Genomic DNA, 22424 nt, shown 5'->3' on the forward strand with positions numbered 1-22424 from the left:
CAGCTGGGGGGCAAGGGAGGGAGCAGGATGAGAGGGGAGAGCGGGAGGGGTCCCCTGCCTCTCTGGCCAGGCCTGGGCTGCAGGGGAGGGAGCTTGACTCACACACAGGAGTGGGCGGCTTCGCAGGGCCTCGAAGCTCTTGGACAGACATGCCCGGTCCTCGTCCTCGGGGAGAAGCTGGTCTTATGTCCCCTCGGGCCCCGCTAGCCACAGTCTCGCCGCCCTCTGTGTCCACCTCCAGGTCTCTGGGGTCCCTTGAAGCCACGTTCTCCCTCCCCAGGCTGCGCACCTGCCAGCCCCTGTCCTCTCCCGCCACCCCCATCCTCACTTTCCACTGCAACCATCACCTAGGGAGCCTCCCTAGTGGGGTGAGAGGCTGCCCTGTCCCTGCTAACACAAAACTCCCTTGGGGCAAATTACTGAAATGCGGGAGGTGTGCATGGAGGAGAGAACCAGGGCGTGGGGGGGGTGGCGAGGGTCATGTCCACTGGCCAGGAGAGGTGCCCGCTGGTGGGGGAGCTTCCAGCGGGCTCGGCCATCAGAGTGCTGCCCTCAGTCCTCCCCATCAATGCTCACATGCCCCCGAAACCGTCCAGTAAAGGGCTGCAGAGTCCAGAGTCAGACTCCAGCACCCGCGCAGCTCCCAGAGGCTGGGACCACCCGTGACAGCGGCCTCTCTGGCCGGAGCCGCCCCCTTTCCTGCAGCTGCATGGAGGGCTGAGCTGGTGCCAGCGGGGGAAGGGAGAGCGCTGGTTCCCACCCCCCAGGGTGGCTGCGCAGGGAGCCCAGACCCGGTCTCCTGCAGGAGCAGCGAGCGGCATGAAGCGGGGCCCACCCCGCTGCCCAGCCCTGGCCCTTGCTGCCTTGGGGGCTACAAGGAAACCGGCTGGGGAAGGGGAGTTTCGAGGTGGAGGCCCCTGTTTCACCACCACATTCGGTGGTCCACGAGGGGTTCAGGAAGAGGCTCCCACCCCAGAGAGCCCCCAACGTCAGCCAGCTCTGGGCAGAGTAGTCAGGTCCCCGGCCTGCCCCCCACCCCACCCCGTCAGCCCTGTCCTGGGCCCCTGTCCCCTCAAAGGGAGGGGGGCCCCCTGCTCCCGCCTCTCCCGCACGCCCACGTGGGCTCCTCCAGGGGTGAGCCCGGGCCCAGTGACAGACACCTGCGCCCGTGGTGGTGCAGCGGCCCCGGGGCCAAGCCCGCCACCCGCGGGGAGCCCAGCTCCCCAGGCATCCGGGGTCCCTGGGGCCCCACGCCCCACCGGGGTCTCTCACGCACTGTCCTGCCTGCTCCCGCCCTTCTCACTGGGGCCCGAGGCGGGTGGGAGGCAGGAGCCGGCCATGTCACTAAGTGGGGGCGGGAGGGCGGCCCTCGGGGAAGCCCCCAGCCCGCACTGCCTCGTCAGCGCCTCTCAGGCGGGTGCGGGTGCGACTAAGCAGAGAGAAATTGACTTTAAACCACACTGAATTCAAAGCCTCTTCTTGTCATTGTGAATTGCCCCAGCCAGTGAGCCCTGAATATAAAAGCACCAACACTGAAGAGCGCCTCAAAGAGGCTGGCATGAAATGCCGTCCACAGACTCGCGGAGACAGGGCCCCCGACCCCACGGCTAGTCCTTTCTGATGAATAAAATGCAGCTCAGGAGGCTCAGAGCCCGCAGGTCTGCCCAGCACACAAGCCCCAGCGCACGGAGATCCGCCCGGACTGTGACCTCCGACCAGGCCTGGCGACCGGAGTCCCGCTCCACTTCTGCAACAGGGGCTGCTGGAGGCGCCAAGGAAAGAGTGGGGCACAGTGGCTGCCATAGCGCCCGTGCAGAGCAGGCGCTCCGGGGGGCGGGTGCTCGCCCGCCGCCGTCCCGTCGCCGTACCCGGCCTGCGTCACGCGCGCTCCTCGGGCGTCCAGGCCACGCCGAGCCCGGGCACCACATCGGAGCTCTGTGGGCGCATGGCCAGGTAGTGCAATCCCCTGAGCCGCACCCCGCCCCTCCCCGCATGGGGGAGCAGAGAATAAACACCACCCGGTGCGGAAGCCTTGCTCTGGCGCCCGCAGCAACTGGCGCTTTTCCCGCCGCAGCTCCGTTCCCTCCGGATTGCCTTTGCCCGGTGGTGGCCCCCGTCAGCGTGGGCTGGAAAATCAAGTGAACAGCTCACTGGTTAGCACCAGCACTGACAGAGTGGTCAGTCAGCGGGTAAGTGAACAGATGGTGGATGGGCAGTGGATGGACAGAAGATGGAGGAAGATGGACGGATGGATGGACAGATGGATGGATGGATGGACAGAGGAGAATGGATGGGTGGAATGGGTGGGTAGGGAGGTGGGGGGGTGAATGGAGTGGATGGGTGGATAAAGGATGGAGGATGATGGATGGATGGACAGGTTGGGGGTGGATGGGATGGGTGGATGGATGGATGGACGGACGGATGGATGGACAGATGGATGGATGGATGAGCAAGAGAGTGGATGGGTAGATGGGTAGGAAGATGGAGGGGTGCCCGGGGGTGGATAAACTAGGCCATTTTCTCAGGATACCTGGAATTGCAGAGAGAAGATTAAGCCAGAGAGCGGCAACAGACGCGGCACCTTAGGTGGGCCCTAGATGACATTTCCGGTGAGTCTAACACCAACAAGCGGTTGCCCAGAATCTAGTGTCTCCGCTGACCCCACAGGTGGGCACGGCCTTCGAGAATAGGGTTGGGTCAAAGTGGGGACTAGAAAGGACCCAGGAAGCCTCAGCCCAGCCGCTGGAACAGACCACTATTGCCCGCCCCCCGCCGCCCCCCGCAGCCAGGCGGCCCCAAGGGAGGCAGAAGGGTCATGCGGCAGCTGGAGGAAGGGCTTTCTCTGAAAGGGGCCCCCAGGGTCCGGCCCTGCCCCCGGCCTGGGTCTCCGGTGGCCTCTGCCTCCCGCAGCCCAGGGCCAGGCTGCTGCTTCCACTTGGGGGCAGCGGGTGCTGCCTGCCAGCTCTGAGCTGCCTCTATTTATAGCCCGGGCTGCTTGTTTTATTTATTTGTTTTCTGGCTCCTGCAGCCCAGGATCCCATGTGGTGCTTTGTTCTGCAGGAAGGAACCCGCGACGACGCAGCCCTGAGACTGCAGCCGCGAGGACCCTCACGGAGCGCCACACACACACTCACACGCGGGCCCGAGTGTGCACACTCACCCTCGCTCCCCTGCACCACTGGTGACCACCCTCCGCCTGGCCCCCTCGGCGGGCCCCTGGCCCCTCACCCGCCCCCGCTGACCAGGGCACCTTGTTTTACACGAACCCTTGTCTCTGAAGTGTCTGCACTGACATCTGATTTTGAAAATCAAATTCCTTTAAAGGTTGACGCTCCAGGTCCTCGCGTGCAGGAAGCCGGCAGCAAAGTTAAAAGCTCTTGTTGTGACAGTTAAGCCCTGACACCCTCCAGGACCACGCAGCATGGCTGCTCCCCAGGGGACGTCAGGTCCAGCCGGTGAGCCACAAAGACCTGGGGGACTCTAAGTGGAGAGGGGACGGAGGACAGCTGGCTCTGGACAGAGGCGGGGGGCGGAATTAAGATGCAGGGACCCGGGACACTTGGGCATGTGTCCCAGAACCAGGCTCACTGCTCTGTAAGTCCCCACAGCTCTGTGTGTGCGCATGTGTGAGCACATGTGTGCGTGTGTGTATAAACCGCTTTTGATCATTTTTTTTCCTTTGAAGAGAAAAAAAACACCAAGTTAAATGTCCACCCAAGCTGGGCCCCCCTGGCCAGGAATGAACTGCCACAGAGCCCTACCCCCAACCCCCGCCCGCCACAGCTCCAGGGCCCCCACCCCGGGGAGCACTCTGCAGCCTGTCGGCCAGGCCCAGCTGGACGCCGCGGAGAAAATGGCCTGCCCTGTAGGGCTGGATTTCTCCTTATTTCTACCCCTGAGGCCCAATGTGTCCTTTCTGGGATCCACCAGCCAGCGGGCGCCCAGCCCCGCCTCCAGCCCTGGCAGGAGGAGAGCTGCCCGCAGAGCTGGGAGGCCCCTGCAGGCCTCTTACTGATGTTGTGAAAGTCGGGACTTTGGCTCTGCAACGCTGAGGGCCGCATTCTGCTGCACCATCACCAGCTGTGTGAGCTCGGGCCAGCTACTTAACCTTTCTGTTCCTCGTTCTCCTCAGTGTAGAATCCAGCTGGCTGCGTTATGATGAAGAGAGTGTGGGGGAAACATACAAGATTCCACGAAGTTATCGATAATGAAGCTACGGCCATTTTTCAATTTACAGCTTGCTTAAGAGCAGCAGCGATGCTCGTTATGAGGATGGGGAGGCGACAGGGGCTGGGGCAACTTCCAAGCCAGCAGCATGAGGGCTCCCCAACAGCAGCCTCCTGGTCCTCGCCTTTCCGGGGCAGCACCCCCAAGAGATGCTGTCAGCAGAACGGCCTTAGCGAGCAGCCGGCTCCAAGGGGGACCTGGTGGTGTGTGTGGCCCCAAAGTAGATACAGAGACACCCCAAAACCTAAGTGATGCAGCCAGAGGGGAGCCAGGACACCTCATCAGGTAATGTGATGCATTAGGTGGTGGCTGCACCCACGGGCCTTGGCGGTGGAGCTTGGGACACAGGCGTCGAGTGTGAGTGTGTGCACGTGTGTGCGTGTGTGCATGTGTGTGTTTGTGCACACAAGTGTGTGTTTAGAGGTGGACAGGGCTCTCCTTAGGGCTATTCTTAAGCAGATGCCAGTGAAGTTATCAAGAAATCCCCAGACCAGAAGCAGCGGGAGTAATAAATAAGTAACCACTTAAATAAGCAGCAAGACTGACAGGAAAACGAGGGCGAGACAGGAGCCGGGATGGGCTGCCAGCCGGCGGGGAAGTAATAAATCCCCTGTCAGTCGAAAGGCGCTTTCTGCCAGCCCACCGGGACAGGCTGCTGGTGCTGCCCTCCTCCCGGGCACAGCAGGTGGTGGGGGTTGGGGCTCCCCCGCCCCTGTAACAAGCCCAGATCCGGGGCCCAGGCCTGTTATCTGCACCCCTTGAACTCAACCCAAAATGTGCAACTTGGAGTTGGTGTCTGTGGGAGGGGGGCTGGCCCCGCCCCCCGGTACAGTGACCCCAGAGGAAGGAGCTTTGTCTGGATCCAGCGCCCCAGCAGAGGATGGCAGGAGCTGACCCTGAAAATATGCTCAGTGGAAGAACCCACGCCGCGAAGGTCAGATGTTTCTCTCCGCGGTTCCACAGTGTGTCCGGGAAGGTGGCTCCATCCAGGCAGGGGGCGGAGCAGTTGCCAGGGATGGGAGGCTGGGGGAGGCTGGGGGAGGCTGGGGGAGGCTGGGGGAGGCTGGGGAGTCAGGAGGAGGCTGGGGGAGGCTGGGGGAGGCTGGGGGAGGCTGGGGAGGCTGGGGAGGCAGGAGGAGGCTGGGGGAGGCTGGGGGAGGCTGGGGGAGGCTGGGAGGAGCCGGTGCCGCTTTTCTCTCTGGGGTCATGAAAAAGCCTCAGAACCAGAGAAAAGCGAGCTCTGCACAGCTTGGCGGATGTGCTAGATGCCTGGAAACGTGCACTTTAAAACAGCTCGGGTCCCTTTTCACCTTAAGGGAATTCGGCCTCCATTTTTTTAAATGGAAATTACTCAGCGTTAGCAAGGCGGTGAAGACATCGCTTCACCAAATGAGATTTCCTCCTTAATGGAATAAAAAGAAAAGGAAGAGAACCGCTCGCTGCCTTCCCCCTCCAGCCTGTCTGCTGGCATCCTCCCAACGGCCTCGGGCCTGCGCTGGTCCCCAAGGTGTCCGTGACGCCCCACAGGCAGGAGCTGAACAACAGACACTTACCACGTCATAGTTCTGGAGGCCGGAAGTCCAGGCGAGCTGGTTTGGTTAAAACGCAGTGGCAGACCCATAGACCCACACAGATTTTTAGTTTTGCTCATCTCCAATTAAGGTTGCATTCTGAGGTAACTATGGATTTGGGGGACACAGTTTAGCCTGTAGCGCATCTGGGGAAAGACTGCAGGAGCCACGGCTGAGTCACCGGCACACCCCAGGCCTCGCCACCCCCAGCCTCACCGACACCCCTGCAGTCCCACTACCAGGCAGACTTCGAGAAGGTTCTGATTGGTGTCGAGGGGCGAAGCGTGTGAATCGTGTGTCCACAAACCTGGGGGAAGGGTCCCCCACACGGGAGGAGGGACACCCTGACTCCAGCATCTGAAGCTGGAGAGGCGGTGACGGAAGGCGGGTGCTCGGTGCAGAGCTGGCCTTTGTTTAACGAGCATCCTACTCCAGGCAGCAAAGAGGTTAATTTGTCAGAGTAAACAGACTTCAGGACAGGATTCAGCCTCTGAGAGCGCGCCCCTGATCTCGCGGCCTGGCTGCACCGCCCCGAGCCTTAATCATCCTGCAAGTGGGTCAAAGAGATGGGAGGCAGCGGGCAGCTGAGGCCCCCCCCCCCAAGGCCCTTTGCACTGGCTCTGCTCCTGCAACTGAAGCCGAAACCAGGACCACATCCAGCCCCAGACAAAGGGCACTGAGCCTTGTGAGGGGATCCAGCCTCCCCCCCCACCCCCCGCCCCTCTGAGCTTCCTCCCACAGCCGACTCCTCTTCTCCCACAGAACCCAGCTGCGCTGTCCCCACCTCCAGGGAGCCCCATCAGCCTGTCACTCTGGGACACTCCATTATGTCCCCAGGACAAGGACAGTTGAGTAAATGCTTGATGGACAAAGGAATGGCAGAGCGAGAAGACTTGGCTGCTTCAAGATGAACTGGCCCGAAGCAGGTAGAAGTTTAAGGAACATTCTGGAGACCCAAATGCTCACTGGTCCTGGGCTTAGTCGCTACCCCCATCACCTTACAGGGCACTGCCCTCGAAGAAAGGGTCGCCGTCTGGCCCTGCAACCTGGCAGGTCTGCCCCAGGCTGCCACCCAGTCTCCCACCGCGCAGAGGCCCCGTCTGCCGTGTCTTTGGCTCACCCCACTGGCGTCCTGTTTGTCGGCCACCCCCAAAGTGTTAAGGGCCTTTTAAGAAATGGGCCTTAAAAAAGGGCCTTCCCTGTTCAACACATCTTTAAGGGATTAGAAGAGGGACAAAGTCCCAGGCCCCTTAGGAAGCCGGTAGGGCAGACTTTTTTTTTTTTTGTGGGACCCTCGCCGGCAGCCGGGGAACAAACCAGCGCTGCAGAGGGTGCAGGCAGCGTCGCAGCCCAAAGCTCAACCACTGCGCCACCGGGGAGGCCCAGAGCAGACATTTTTGAGAGAACCAAGCTGTAAAAGGCAAGTTGGGGAGAGCAGAAGGGGCAACCAGCTGGCTGGGGCCGGCTGGGGCAGGGACGTGCCGACGCTGGAAACCCTCATCTTCTCAAGATGAGCAGGGAGCCCTCGCCAGCGTGCGGGGCACTCCTGTGGGAAGGGGTCGTGAGTAGGCACCTGTGGCATCGGCCTCCGTTATGATCGCCGGGAACCCAGCGCAGATATTTATGGCACAGCCAGGGAGGCCGAAGCACTTGCCCCGCCCACATGTCCCAGGTGGATCCAACTGCCTCCCATGCACAGGACCCTTATCAGACCCTCCCCAGAGTGGGGGGCAGGCTGCTCATTCTAGAACAGCTGAGCTTGGTCTCCCAAGTTGGGGAGGGCGGAATCGGGATTTGGGGAGTTTGCAGCTTATATACCTGGGGGTTCTTTAAGAAAGTAAAACTATCTTACTTTATAAAATCCCATAGCAGGTGGACTCCTTGCTGAAGGCCTCCCGGGGCTCTGTGACTATCCCGGGAGATCCCCCCACCAGACAGAGATGGGCTGACCCTGGCAGTGCCCCCTCAGTGCCCTGTGCCTCCTTTGGAAGGTCTGGTCTCTCTTGCTGCCCCAGATGGGAATTCCTTGCTAGACCACCCTGGGGTAGCAGCTTAACGGCTCCATGCCTCAGTTTCCCCACAGGCACAGTGAGTGGGTCTGTGTCAGCGTCTTGGCTCGTGGAAAGTGGCCGGCAGTGTGGCGACAGGGCCCTCCAGCCCTCCCGGTCAGCCAGGAGTCAGGGTCAGCTAGCCCTCCGCAGCGCTGCAGCACTAAAGCCTGTCCTGGGGTGGTCAGTGGTGGTGATTTTCAAGAGGCACTTTATCTTTGAGAGGGACTCAGAGTTTATGTTGAAAAATGACCCACGAAGCTCTATCTCCACAGACCTCGCTCCCCGTCGTGCGTGCTTTAGGCTTTCTCCTTGTAAGTGAACATTACAGCAGCAAAATAACTCACAAATGTGTAAGAAGCAGGACTCGAGCCAAGTTTCCTGAGGTCCTGGGAAGACTAGCAGTGGTTTGCGAGGAGAGATAACTCCAGAGGTGAGCCCAGCCCGAAAGTCCAGGCCCAGAGAGAATGGACCAGCCTCTGAAACCCCCTGGGGCCCTCGAGCCAGGTGCCTCTGCCCTACGTGGTCACCGTGATTGGTCTGAGCCGACCCGACGTCCACCTCAGCAGCAAAGCAGCATCTTGATAGAAGGTAGGGAAGGGGCGTCTCCTCTGCAGAGACCCCATTTGGCCATATTGGTTGAGGACACTCCCCATTTGGGGAGCACTGAACCCCACCCTGCACCCTGAGCGCTCATCCACCCACAGAGGCCTGGTTTCAAGGTGGCCTGGCTCTCGCCAGCAGAGCGCTGGCCACACTGGGCTGGGTGTGCAGCCCACCCGCTGTCCCTCTGACACGTGGACACAGCTTAGACCACCCCAGGCCTGCTTCCTCCTGTGAACGGACACGGCACGGAACCCAGCAGAAGACGACACGGGGCCATCGGGGGGGAGCGCCCAGGCCTTGACCCTGCTCAAAACTGCAGCCAGTGTCTTGGCCCCCTGGACGCCACTCGCCCCAGCCCTGGCCCCCGCGAGCCAACGCTGAGGGGGCTCAGACCGCGCCCATCCAGCTGGCTCCAGCCTGGCCACCCCAGCCACACGCTCGCGCTGATTCTGCCAGAAAGACCAGCCTGCGGTTGGGGAGAGCAGCCATTATGGTTTCCAGAAAATTCCTTTGAGTAGGGAAAAGCTGTTTGCCATTCCTGAGGCCGCTCCAGCCTGTGTGAACGCGGTTTTCCAATTCAGCCGGGGCCGCTGCCCACTTTAAACAACGTCTATCTCTTTGCCTCCAGAGAAGCTGAAGCCTCGAGCCACGGATACTCCTGATTTTTAAGCGACTCCTGGATGCTATTCTCTGGTGACGCAAGCGGTGCCTGTCCCAGGGTCCAGCCACACGGTGGGGGGCCTGACTGGGGTTGGAAGTCTGGGGGGATGAGGCAAGCTCATCCCTTGCAAGCTGCGGGGGTCACACGAGACGTGACTTTGGAACCCTTCCTTCTGCTCCGGCAGGAGTGGCTGGCCTGGCTACCCCGGCCCCGGGTGCAAGCCAGAGGGGCCCACCAGGCGGGTCCTCAGCCCGCGTGCGGTGCCAGCTTGGAAGAGAACACCTCGTGACGGCTGGAGGGGAGAGAGCAGGAAGAAGCAGGGATGAGGGGGCAGAGGAAGTGGGTCCCCCTGAGGGATGGCGGGAGGCAGGGCAGGGGTGGGAGAGAGGAAGGGCTGAGGGCAGGCCGGCCCCGCCGTGGGGCAGCATCGGTCCAAATGAGGCCTCAGTGGTCCATTGCATTTGGGACTGCTTGTCGGCCTAGCAAGAGCTGCTGTGCCTGCCAGGTCCAGTCACTGAGCAGAAGTGACCATGTCCTTGAGATGACCTCCCCTTGGGCATTGTCTCACAGAGCAAGCCAGCAGGGTCCTGGGTGGCCTCTCCTGCCAACCACCCTGGCTGAGCAGCCGGCCCAGAGGCAGCATCAACTGTGCAGCACCTGGGGCTCTGATCTAGCCAGGGAGCTCCACGCGTCCCTGCCAGAAGACCCTCCCCTGGAGTCCAGACACTCAGGACAGTGAGGTCTTAAAATCTCAGTGATTTTGCCAGAAGGGGTGTGACTGGTGGGTGTAGAGGCGGACCTGCAGGCTGACAGGGCAAGGAGGCCAGGAGGCTTGGGCTGGGCCAGGGGCTGGGAGGCAGGCAGGCAGGCAACAGGCCTCCCAGCCCCCCCCAAATCCTTATGCTCTCTCTGGGCTCTCCCTGGAGGTCTCTCTCACTTCATCCTGTGGTCTCGCTCTTCTGAGTCACGCTGCTCATCCTCCCGTAGCCATTGCTGCAGCTTTTATCCCTGCCTCCAGACTCAGGTGTGCTCACCTGCTCAGCCCACACCCATGCCCCAGGTGCCCACCATCAGGCCCGCGTGCCTCGCGCCCGCACTCCCAAGCACCTTCCGCATTAGCACAGTCAAGGCTGCAGGTGGTGGCCACAGGCTAATGGCGTAAAAAGTTGATGAATTCGTTCACCCCACAGCGGGCATAGACCCCTGGCTGAGGGGGATAAGGCATGAACGGGGGCAGGGTGTTTGGGCAGCAACGCTCTTGAGGAGTAGAGGCCTTGGCTGGCAGCCCGTCGCTGAGGGTTGGGGTGGAAGGACGGGAAGCAGAGCTGCTCCTGTCCCTTCCTGCTGAAAAGGCCAGGTCTCAGGCCACCAGGCCGCCACGAAAAGCCCACACACAGCCTCAGCCGCTGGATCAAGCAGAGACCCCAGCCATGACCAGCACCCCGCAGACCCAACGTGGGCCCAGGTGGGGCCTGAGCGCCCACTGAAGGCCTTGGCCTCTGCCCCCTCCCCTCAGTGGGACAGTGACACTTGAACTGCCAGTGTTCCAGGGCACTGCTGGGAAGAAATGCAGGCGATAAAGCCCATCCGGGCAAAGCCCCAGGCGAGAGGTCGTCAACCTCGCGGTAACTGTTCAAAAGCAGAGGCAGCTGGGCCGGCCAGGCCCCCGGCAACGCCCATCAGGTCTGCATCAGAGAAGCCTCCGAAAGACGGAGGGCGGCCAGCTCTGGCTGCACCAGCTCGGCCCCGGGCGTGGCAGCCCTTGCCCTGGAGGGCTCCTCGGATTTGCAGGGATGTCGGGCGACCCCAGGACCAGGGTCGCGGCATCTGCCGGAGGAGCCGTGTCCGCTCATCACAGCCCGTTTTCTGCCTCCAAAGTCTGTAGCTTAAAACCAGCGCCGCCCCCCAGGGTGGGAAGGGCAGCAGGAAAGCGCCTAGGCACCAGCAGTTAGAAAGGGAAACCAAAGCGTTGGCACCTGCATTCCCCAGCGCAGGCAGCGTCCAGCCCTGTCTGTGAGTGACCTGATGGAGCACCAAGTGGGGGTGACGTGGGGGGATAAAGCCCCTTCAGGGAGGGCGGGAGGGTCTCAAAGGTGACCCTGTGGCCCCGCAGCCTCTGCTGACGGCGCAGCCTGCGGCGGTTTCCATGGCGCCCGGGCCTCCCTAATCCACGCCAAGCGGCTCTCCTTGGGCTCACCTTGCGTCACCGAGCCGCAGAGGATGGCGTGCGTGTGACCGATTGCTGAGACAGGCGTGTGCGCGTGTGCGAGCCAGGCGGTGCCTCCTGGCTGAGGCCGGCCCTCCCTGGGGCTCAGAGGACGTTTCCCCGGGCTGAGCCCCCTAATTCAGAAAAATCCATGGGCTCCGTAACAACTGTTTTGGAGGCGATGCCTGGGCCCAGCCGGGACATGGCAGGTCACGTACGCGCGGCCCTGAGAAGGGTCAGGCCCATCCGACCCCCCCGCCGGGGACCTGGGCTGTCACGGCATGGTCTCTCCCGAGCACTCATGACATGCCCTGCGCACAGCAGGTGCACAGTGTGGGCTGGGGACAGAGGCACAGGGCGGTGTCCTGAGCTCAGTGTCCTCTCTCAGCCAGGCCCTGAGGGAGCCCTCCCTCCATGCTGGGCACAGTTCCCCGCTCCAGGGCGGGACTCCCCCCATGCCCTCCGGTAACCCCCCGACGCCCTGCCTTCCGAGAGAACCTGTCCGGAGCCTGAGCCTCCTCCACTGCAGCAAAGATAGAGGCAGAGCTGGGCTGAAGAGCTGAGAAGACTGCAGGATGAGGCAGGGCTGCTGGTTGAGGGTCCCCCCGCCACAGCTCCAGGGGGCACATGGGCAGAAGGCCAGGCCCGATGAGTCCAGGATGCCTGGGAGCTGACTGGCCAGCTGGGCCAGGCTCGGGGAGGGGCCTCTGTCTCCCCTCTTCTGCCCTCTCCTTGGCCTCCTCTGAGACCCTCCCCACGGCCTCTGCCCACCCTCGCCCCCCACCCCAGGACAGGTGCTGCCAGCACCCTGGCAAGTGCGGCTTCTTGCCCAGCAGCTGTGTGACTGGCCAGGGGTCAGTGGTGAAGCCTCCCTGCGCTGGGGTAAGCCAGATAGACAGACGGCCAGGCCAGGGACCAGGCCAGACCCCTTGCGATGGAGGGAGCCCGGGGAGCTCCTGAGGGTAATGACAAGTGGAGAGACAGCATAAGAGCATGTGCACGTGTACACTGTACACAAGTGTAGGGTGCCTCTGAGTCCAAGTGTGACAGGATGAGTGTGTGCGAGTGGGTGTGCCTGCGTATGCAGAGGCTTCTGTGTGCAGGTGTAAGGGTGTGCAAAGGTAGGTGTGTACAATGTGTGTGCGGATGTGGGTTTTATGCCTGCAAGTGTGTGCTCACAGTGTGTGCAAGTGCAAGTATGCGTGAGTGTGTAGTAGGTGGGTGCCATGCATGTGGCGTGGGAGGTGGGGGGAAAGCAGAGCAGCCCCAGGGAAGCCCAGCCCTGCCCAGCAGCCGGAACAGGCAGCCAGGAGTGGGGCTTGCACCCTGCTGTCTTCACGCCTGGCTCCCTTCCACAGACACACAGTAGGTTCGCAGGCAGTGCCTGCCCCTCGGATCACGCAGCGCAGGTGACTCCTCACAGCAGAATGAGGCCCCACTTGCCCTCCTCACCCCTTTCTGCCCCCTGGCCGGCCCCTTCCATCGGCCCCTCCCAGGCTGCCTGGCCCTGCCCCTGGAGGAGCCCCGGGCAGCGGCTCTCGGGTCACCCCTGGGGTGGACGGCTCCAGCTCACCCAGGGCAAGGGGATTTCCTGGCCGTGTCTTTAGGTGGGTGATGTAAGCTGTTTTTCTAGTGTTTACCCAAAGAAACTTCCAGGCCTTTATCCAAACGTGGAAGCCTTTGGGGACTAGCCTGGCTGGCTTATTTCCGTCCAGCATCTTGGAACAGTTTAGACTAGTGCGGCCTTTAGCTCCCTGGGACCTAAAAACAGGCGAGACTAGATGGTTCCTCAGCGCAGATGCCCGGTGGCAGCTGTGATAAGTGGGCTTGGAGCCAGGCCCACGGCAGCCACAGCTCTGTCCGGGGGTGGCCCGGCCCGGGCCTGGCCGACAAGCTGCGTCCTGACCTGACCTCTGGGGCCCTGCAGTGGGGGAGCAAGTCCTTACCCCAGAAGACCTCCAGGGGGGGCCCGTCCCCCCGGGGTGCTCAAGGGCGCCCTGCACAGCCCTCCTGAGCCCACCTGAGGCAAATCACCCTCAAGGTCAGAAATTTCTCCTTGGGAGAGTCTCCTGAGACAGGCTACGCTGACAGACGCTCCCCTCTGCCCCTGAACCCCAGGAGTCTGCCAGGCTGGAGAACCAGCCTAGAACCAGGCTGGAGTGGGGTCCCCCTACCCCTCTACCCGGCTGTGGCTCTTAGAACCCCAATTCCTCATCTGCAGACAGAGGTGAGGGTGAAAATGCCCATTTCAGGGTCTCATGAGGACCAAGGAACCCTCACCCAGGACCTGGGGAGCAGACCCCCTTCCCTGTTAATCTGCACCCCAGGACAAGCCCCAGGCCTTCCCCCCCCCACCCCGCCCAGGCCTCTGCCCTCGCAGAGCTCCAGGCTCTAGGGCTGGGCCCCCAGGCCTCCCCATCTCTCACTTCCTCCTCCCTCCCCTCTCCTTTCTGCTCGGACCCTTTATTCCCACTCTGCTGCTCCACCCTCCAGGCTGCCACATCGGCATCCCTCTCTCCTGGTGCTGCTCCGACCCCAGGTCTGACCAGGTGTCTCTTCTGGGGACTTACATGCCCCCCAAACATCCACGCTCAAGCGTCCACCACAATGGCCTGGCATTGCCCGGCCACTTGCCTCCCCAGGCTATGTGACCTGAGAGCAAGGCTGGTCTTACAGCCACTTGCACGCCCCGTGCCCGGCACACGCAGGGTCCATGAAACATGCAGAATGAACAAGCCTCCCTGGCACAGAGGCAAATGCCCCCCAGAACCAGCGCACTGCCGGAGTGGTGCTGGGAGAGCCCGCCTGGCGCCCCGCCCCCACCCTCCAGCTCCGCTCCCCTGATCCCGGCCTCAGCAGCCAAGCTCCATTCCCAGGCAGCCTCAGGCTGGCAGCCCTGCCACGTCAGAGGCAGACTCGCCAGCTGTTGCCATGGAGACCAGCCAGCAATCAGCTCCGTGCCCTCCTGCTGCACGGCAGGCAGGCCAAGGTGGCAGCCAGCTGCGTGCTGGGAGAACCCACCAGCCAGGGCCAGCCTCAGGGCGGAGCTGCCCCAACCCCCGCCCCCAACAGTAAGGCCTCCGGCAAGTCCTCCACCTCCCCGGGGCGCACAGGTTTTTAGGGGTGCGATGAGATTGTCATCAGGTTCTTCGTTGTGCCAGCCTGTGTTGTCTCCCGGGGGCTGTTTCCAGATTTTCTTCCCTCGACCAATTCAGGCAGCACTGGCGCAAGGCCAAGAGCCCTGGCCCCGGGCCAGCAGGAGAAGATTCCATGTGGCACTTGAAGAGGAAGCTGCCTGGGCCATTAGTGTGGTCTGGCCCTGGGGCCACCAGTGTGGCTGCCACACACTAGGGTAATGAGCCACCCGCGGCCATGAGCAGACCTGCTTAGGGCAGTGGCCCTGCTCCTGCGGGACTTCGAGGGCATCACATCTGCCTGCTGACTCCCGAGCCGCACAAGACTTCATGTCTCCTCACTGCCTGCAGTGGCGCTCATGGGGGCAGGGGCAGCTAATGTCCCATGCCTGCTGGATGCCAAGGGGCAGGAACAAGCCAAGAGGTTGCACTCACCCCTGGCACCAGGGAAGACAGATCTCCGAGCCTGGGCCAGCATTGACCCTAGACGGAGCTGGGCACCTGGCGGTGGGACACAACTCGCCCGGCCTCCTCCTCAGCTCAGACCAGTCGCTGCGCTTTTGTTACTACTGGGACAAGCATGGCAGCTCCTTAGAGAAGGAAGGAAGGATGGGTGGATGGAGGATGGATGGAGGATAAATGGGGGGTGGGAGAGTGGGAAGATGGGGCAGGGAGTGGGTGGTTGGGCAGTGGAGGGAGGGAGGGTAGGAGGAGGGAAGAGCCCTGGAGAGGGCAAAGAGTGAATAAATAAGCCATTCGTAGAGCAAAGGCCCATGGAGACTATGAGGTCATCTTTCAAACCCCACTTTCCCTCCCCCCTCTCCCCATGGGGCATCCGTGGAGGGCCAGAACCACAGAGCCACTAGACTCTAGAGCCCACGCTCTGACCCTGCCCTTGGCGGGTGCCTTGGGAGGGGAGTGGAGTGGAAGGCACCCTCACCCTGCTGCAAGCCCCCCTCACCTACAGCTCTTCACACCCCAAAGGCGGGACCGAGTCTCTCAGCCCCAGACAGACGCCCCTACCCACTCTGGCCCTCTCAGCCACGCCCCCAACCACACCCGTGGGCACCACCCACAAACACCCAGAGGTTTCCTTCCTCACGCCAGGGTGCTCACGGCGAGAGGGGGGGAGGCAGGCGCCAGGGACCTCCCAGGGGTCTCCTGTGAAGGTCCTCAGTACCAAGAAGTGCTCTTGGAAACAACAGAAGCTGTCATTGCCGGCAGCCCAGTGAGGAAACAGCCCAAGTGTCCGTCGGCAGGTGGCGGCTGGAGAAAGCAGGTGCGGCAGATTAACTCGGCGGAATACTACTCAGCGGTTAAGAAGGAGGACGTTTTGCCTTTTGCGGCAACCTGGAGGGAATTTGAGGTAATTGTGCTAAGGGAAATAAGTCAGGAAGTAAAAGGCAATTATGGAGGAGGTCGTGCCTATGTGGACTATAAATAACCCAGACACATGAGTTACCAAAACAGAGAAACAGAGCAAAAGTAACAGACTTTGTAAAAAAAAAAAAAAAGCTGGTGATGAGAGAGGGAGGGGCCGCCCCTGTGCAGAGCAGCGTCGGGTCGGAGGGCCCGGCCCTCTCTCAGCCCAGGCCTGGAGGCCAGGCCCGGTCCTGGTGTGGCATGGGGTGTGCAAAAAAGCAACCCCAAGCCCTCACGGAGCATCTTGAGCCTGATCAAGGTCTGCAGAGTTGAGCATTTTCACCGTTTCCACAACGCGGTCCCGTCCTCCCTGCGATGAGCAACCATCGACAGCGCTGGGCGCGTTGAACGCTGCCTTTGCCTAAAAAGCACCTGAAGAGCTGACAGTCTTGAAGGTTTTCATTTTAGTTCCTCTGTGAGCACCGCAGACACTCCCTCGCGGAGAGGAGGCCTCATAAAAGCTCCCGTTCCTAATGACGTCAGTGTGTGATGCTGTGAAGCTGACAGACAGGGGAGACCCAGCCGACACCCTAAAGGTTTCTGAACCAGCAAAGCAAATGTTCGGCTGTGTTCCCCAAAAAGGGCAAGAGACAGGATCCGTTGAGGCTGTCGGGGGCCCTGGGCTGGGTCCCTGACCGTGAAAACCTGAAGAGGGTCTAAGACAATGTCTGCATGTGCTATTTCAAGGAAGGGGGAAGGCGGGGACTTTGACACCCACCTCTGGGTCCCAGCAGGGGAGTCATGTGCTCAGGACCTCAGGTCATCCAGTAGCGTGGGTCTGGGTGAGAAGTGGGGCATCCTGTCTGCCCCATTCCTCTCATTCCTCTGCACCCTGAGCTCTAAAGAACCCCAGGTGGTCAGGGACAGACTTTCTCTTGTCTCCCTACAGCTTGAAGGCCCTGAGGACAGGGACCATCTAGGACATGGTTTACCCATCTCCAGCCCCTGGCAGCATTCCGAGCCTGGCAGTCACTTGGTGTTTGTTGAGTGAATAAGTGACCTAAAAGCTGTCAGGTATAGCTGTAGTTCTGCTGTGTAACAAGCAAGTCCCCACATCTCAATAACTTACAGCAACAACCACTGATTTTTCATTCCTGGATTCCAGTTCTGCAGCTCTAGGACTGTCTCTCCTTTGGGGTCAGGGTCTACCTGGGAGGCAGTGACAAGACAGCCCAGCCTGTGAGCCCACCTGAAAGTCCCTGCACTGTCTGCGTCACCAATGCCAGCATCCTGTTTGTGGCCACACCCCACATCAATGGGGCAGAACTAACTCTGCAGCTAGTGGGGGGCCAGGAAAGCCTCCAGGCAAACATGAAATCCTAGAGCAGGCAGGGAAGGAGGAGTTGGGACCCAGATCCCCATCAGCAGCCAGCAACAACACAGCAACAGTAACAAGAACGCGTTCCTCGACGGCCATGGTGGCAGGGTCCGTGGGAAGTGCTGCACTAGGCAGTCCCTCCAGAATCCCCTCCCGGGACAGCACAGTGACCACAGAGACCCCACGGCCACAGAAGAGATGGGGCACCAGGCAGGAGGACCCCAAGCAACAGGGCAGGGGGCCCCGCCCCTCCACAGAGGGACCGAGGCCACGCGCTTTGGCTCATTAACGCGCTAACAAGCCCCCTGAGTGATGGCGCCTCGGAGAGCAGGGGCCAGTGGGAGCTGAGCTGGCAGCGCAGAGGCTGTGAAGACGGAGAAAATATGGGGTGTCGTTAACCCTTCCAGCTCCATTTTGTCAGTGTGTCCCCGGATCTCAGATCTGTGTGGGCCCCGGGCTTGGCAGATTCCCCCCTCCCCCGACGCCCGCTGTCATGTGTGCACCCGCGCTCCCTCCCCTTGCTCCCCAAAGGGGCTCATCCGAGGTGTGACCACACCGAGCCCGCCTGGGCCGCGCAGCCTTCCGGTGACAGAAGCCCCCAGCGGACGAGGCCAGGCACGCCCAGGCCCGCTGCTCCCAGCTCCGCCGCTTCTCAGAAGTTGGTCGGTTTTCGTTTTTCTTTCCAAAGCTCTGCTCACTCGAGAGAATAATGTAAACACGTATGATGGCATTTTAATAGTCTCGGGGGCATCGATCATGATTACGAATCTGAAAATAGCTGAGTTATTAATGTTTGACGGTGCGATCATGGGGCCCGCAGCGACGGCCCGAGGTGGCCGACCCCGCCTCCTCCCAGCCCTGCCGGCTCGCAGGGGAGGGGCTTCTCCGAAGTAGGGTGATGGGAGAACAGGGGTCAAGAAGGGTCAGGCCGATGGCCAAGGGGAGGGGGGCAGGAAGGAGCCGACCAGCAGCCTCCTCCTCCCCCTGCTGCAAGGTTGGCTGCTCTCCTCAGCTCCTCAGACCCCTCCATCTCTCCTTCCCTCGTCCCAACCTGAGACATCTGCTCCGTCCTCGCTCCCCCAGTGCATGCCGGCCCCATCTGTGCTGCCTCCCCTGGCTCCCCGCCGCCAATTATCTCTCTCCAATTACCTCTGCATCTCCGCCTCTCCCCGGCATGGCCTCCAGCCCGCCTCTCCTCGCACAGATGTGGACAGCAGGGAGGGGCCTCAGGTGTCCTTTGGAAAGCAGTGACCACGCGGAGAACTACATAAATGGCGTTTTGGTTTCCCTGTTCCAGACAGCCAGGATGGGGCTCCCTGGGCTGGTAAGCTGTCCCCGAGGGGCGCCCTTAGAATTGGCCCAGCGCTGGGCTCCAGGGCCTGATGTGGCCCAAGTGCATGCCCACCACGTGGGCGACACAGGACCACTAAAATGGGCCACCCTGGAGACTAATACCGGTGGGAAGACAGTTCCCTGCCACCATCCACACTTCCTCGGTGGGTGCCCTGCCCGAGCAGGCGCTTCGGCCCTGGCCTCTGCAGTGTGCACCCCGCCCCCCACAGTACCACGTGGCCCTGTCCCTGCCCACCTCGCTGGCCCCGTTCCCGCCTCCTGCCTGCTGTGGTCACTGGTTGGCCTCTCCATGGCCTGGCAGTGGACTCATCTCCAGTTCCAAGGGCAGCATGCAAGGACAGACTCAACTCCTTCTGCTCCCCAACTCAGGGGTGTTGGGGGTGGGCCCTGACAGTCACCAGGATGCTCCTTCCCTGCATGCCCCTGCTCCCCAGCCTCTCCCAGGGGTTGGTTACCTGGAAGCCCTGGCTTCTCCAACCACCTCCCCCACCCACCTTTGGGGGGCCAGGTGAGGCTGCCTGGAGTCCCAGCAGACATGGTGGCACATCTGGCTGGAGTGATCGTTTTTGTCAAAAAACGGCGTAAAGGAATTCCGCCTGTGAGCCGCCCTCTCCCCAGCTGTGCTGTGACTGTTATAGGGCAGCCCTGATACTGAACGGGTTCCTGGCTGTGGGTCCTCACCCGCGCGCTTACAAGGGACTTATGAATACTCCACGGCAGGCACACACAAAAGGTTAATAAAGGTTTATTTACAAGGGAAAAGGAAATAAGGAAAATGTACAACTCAGGGAGAAAATAAGGAAATAAAGTCTTTAATGCGTCCCACCCGATCCGACGACCTGGAAACCCAAAGGCACTTTGCTATCTTCGGGGGCAGAGCATAAGGGTCATGATTCTTGCAATAGGCCTCCAAACTTCTGTCCCCTTCTGCCCACAACTCAGGCCCCAGGATCTGCCCCCACCCGCTTCGCCGCTGAAACCACAGCCGATGTCTCCAGGAGCAGCTCTCGGCCTCCCTCCGGGCCCCTCAGGCTCCCAGCCTCCCCTTGTGCAGGACAGGCTTCAGGCCCTTTGGGATGAACCCCCAAAATCAGGAGACCTGGGGACAGGTCCCGGGGGACTCGCCACTGCCCTGAGCTCAGCCGGGCTGTTCCCAGCCAAGGGGCAAGCGTGTGAGTGTCCTGGTCTGGGGGCCCTGCTGGGGTCTGAGCCCTGGGTGCCTGCTAGGCTGGCAGAGGGGTCTCCCATAGCCCCTCACCTTGTTCTCACTCCTTCCTTCGATCAGCCAAGCCACCCAGTGCCGTCCATGTCCCAGGAGTGGCACCAGGTGCCAAGAAAGCAGGAGAAATCAAAACCGGATCCCAGGGGACCATGGGTGGTGGGGCGTGGGGAGACAGCCCTGCAAGAAATCACTTCCATAGGATGAAAGAGAACTCGGGGGTGGTGTATAGAGGAGGCGCCCCAAGCCCCGAGGGGACAGCAAAGCCCGGGGATACTAATGGATAAACTCAAGCACCTTACGGCAAATTAATTTGGCTTCAACCTTAAGCTTCTGAGCCAGGGGCCCAGTGAGGAGGGAAGAGGAGGGCGGGAGTTCTCCTGGGTCCCTCCTGATCCCCCACCCGAGCGCCTGGGCGCCCTCTCTGCGGCCCGGGAGACCGGGGCTGCTCTCCAGAGTGGAGAGGGCCTCCCAGCAGAGGCGACACTTAGTGTGGGTCTGACCGCATGAGCAGTTTTCCAGGCAGCAAAGGGAACTTGAATGGCGCGGCTGGGGCAGGGGTGGTGACAAGATGGAGGCCAAAGCTGGGTCTTGGGCCACCGGGAGGGTCAGTGCAGCCCCCAACAATGCCACAGGGAGGCGGCCAGGGCCTAGGCCAGTCAGAGCCCTCAGTGGTGAAGGGGTCGCCTCCAGCACAGCCCAGGGGATGGCCACAGTGGAAAGCCACAGGCCCAGGCCTCGCCTCCCTTGGGGCCATGTGCGAGGAGTGGAGATAACACGCAGCCTGGTGACAGGTGAGGGCTCAGCCTGGGGTCCCACTGAGCCGAGGGCACCTCCGAGTTGCTCAAGCTGAGGCTCCAGTGCAAACCTCACCTGGTCACCCTGCTCGCCCTACTCTGGGGGTCTCCCGGGCCATAGAGAGGGCGCCCAGGCGCTCGGGAGGGGGATCAGGAGGGACCCAGGAGAACTCCCGCCCTCCTCTTCCCTCCTCCCTGCTCCCTGGCTCAGAAGCTCAAGGTTGGAGGCAAATTAATTTGCCTTAAGGTGCTTGAGTTTATCCATTAATTACTCTCGTCCTCCCAAGCAATTTTCCACCTGCTTCCCATAACCCTCCTGGCCCCGGCAGAGCTCCAGCCCAATACCCCGCCCTGAGTGGCTGGTGAATTGCACTTGTCCATTTGTTACGTGAAGATGCTGAGTCACCAGGGATTCATCAACGACACTGCGGCATGTCCATGTCCGGCACCCTGTTAACCTGCCTGCCGTCCTTGCCTGTGACAGACAGGGAGGCGTCCAGGCCTCTGGCTTTCTGCAGGCACATGTGACAGTGGCCTACCAGCCTCCAGCGCAGGCGGAAGGTGTGTTCCCATGACAATGGGCAGGTGAGCACACATCTTCCCCTCTCACCTCCGCCCACCAGACCTCAGGGCACCTGCAGCCAGTGGGTTGAGGCCGGGGTGGGGGAGGGGAGCCACCTGAGCAGGGAGCAGGCAGACCCTGGCCTTAGGGGGAGACCAGGGGACAGCACATGGGCATGCATGGGCTTTGGGGATGCGGTCTAGCAGCTGCCCAGAGGCCAGGTCAAGGAGGTCCAGGGTGTGGAGGGAATCCCAGGACCATTTTGTGTGTGTGGCGGGGAGGGGCAGGCGGGGTTTAAAGAGCAAGCGACGCTCCTGCTGCACCAAAGAAAGTGAAAATGGCTCTGGCCGCCCCACCCCGTCTCATAGCTTAACCGCACTTGCCACCACGGAGCAGCCAGGCAGGGGAACGAGAGGCATTCCAGGTCCTCCCGCTGCTCCCCATCCTGCTCTGGGTGTCTTGTCTACCCAGGGGGAGGTGGCTCCTGCCCCAGCAGCCCCCTCTCGGGCCTTTCTACCCAAGACCCCAGCCCAGGCCCCTCCTTGCAGACACCCCCCCCCCACCCTCAGCTCCTGAGACTGACAGCCTCGGCTGCCCCAAAATTAGCAGACACACCCCGACTTGCCCTTATTCCTGCCCCCCACACACACACACACACCCCCAGCCCCTGCTGGGTACAGGGGCAGCCTTTGTTGCCTTCATTATAGACTATAACACAGAAACATATTAAAATAAAACGAATGTTTTCTCGGTGAAATCCATTAGATGAGTTACTGTTGTAATTTAATAATGGGACGGGAACTACAGCAAATTACCAAAGTCTATAATTAAAGTAAATCTATTTGAAAGTCCTTTATTGCTTCGTGCTTCTCGGCTCTCAGCCTCTCTCTCCGCTGCAGCCCCTTCCCTTTCCCGGAGGGTGGGAGGGGATGGAGCCCTGCATTCCTTTCAGCTGGGTACCTCCTGGCTAGAGGGACCCCCGTCTTCCTCTTCAAGGGAGGGGGTGTGCCTGTGCAGGGGAGCCCAGGCCACCTGCCCCTGGCAACCAGGACAGCAGCTGGGGTGAGGCCCGGAGCCTGGCTCTGCCGGATCCTGGGGGCCGCCCGTTTGCCCTAAACGCTGAATCAATTAAGTGGGGCAGCGTCAGCCCCGAGAGCCCCTCTGTGGCGGGCAGGTGCCGCTGGCCGTGGGCCTCAGTTTGCTAATGATTATCAATTTCTAGCTGGCGTTGTGGCCAAGAGGCGGCAAGAGGCTGAGTCCTGGGGAGGTGGAGCGCCCACACGGTGACACGTGGCAGGGC

The sequence above is a fragment of the Talpa occidentalis genome, unplaced genomic scaffold (assembly GCF_014898055.3).
Source record: "Talpa occidentalis isolate TD23 unplaced genomic scaffold, MPIMG_talOcc4v2.1 talOcc4.7, whole genome shotgun sequence".
Classification (NCBI taxonomy): domain Eukaryota; kingdom Metazoa; phylum Chordata; class Mammalia; order Eulipotyphla; family Talpidae; genus Talpa; species Talpa occidentalis.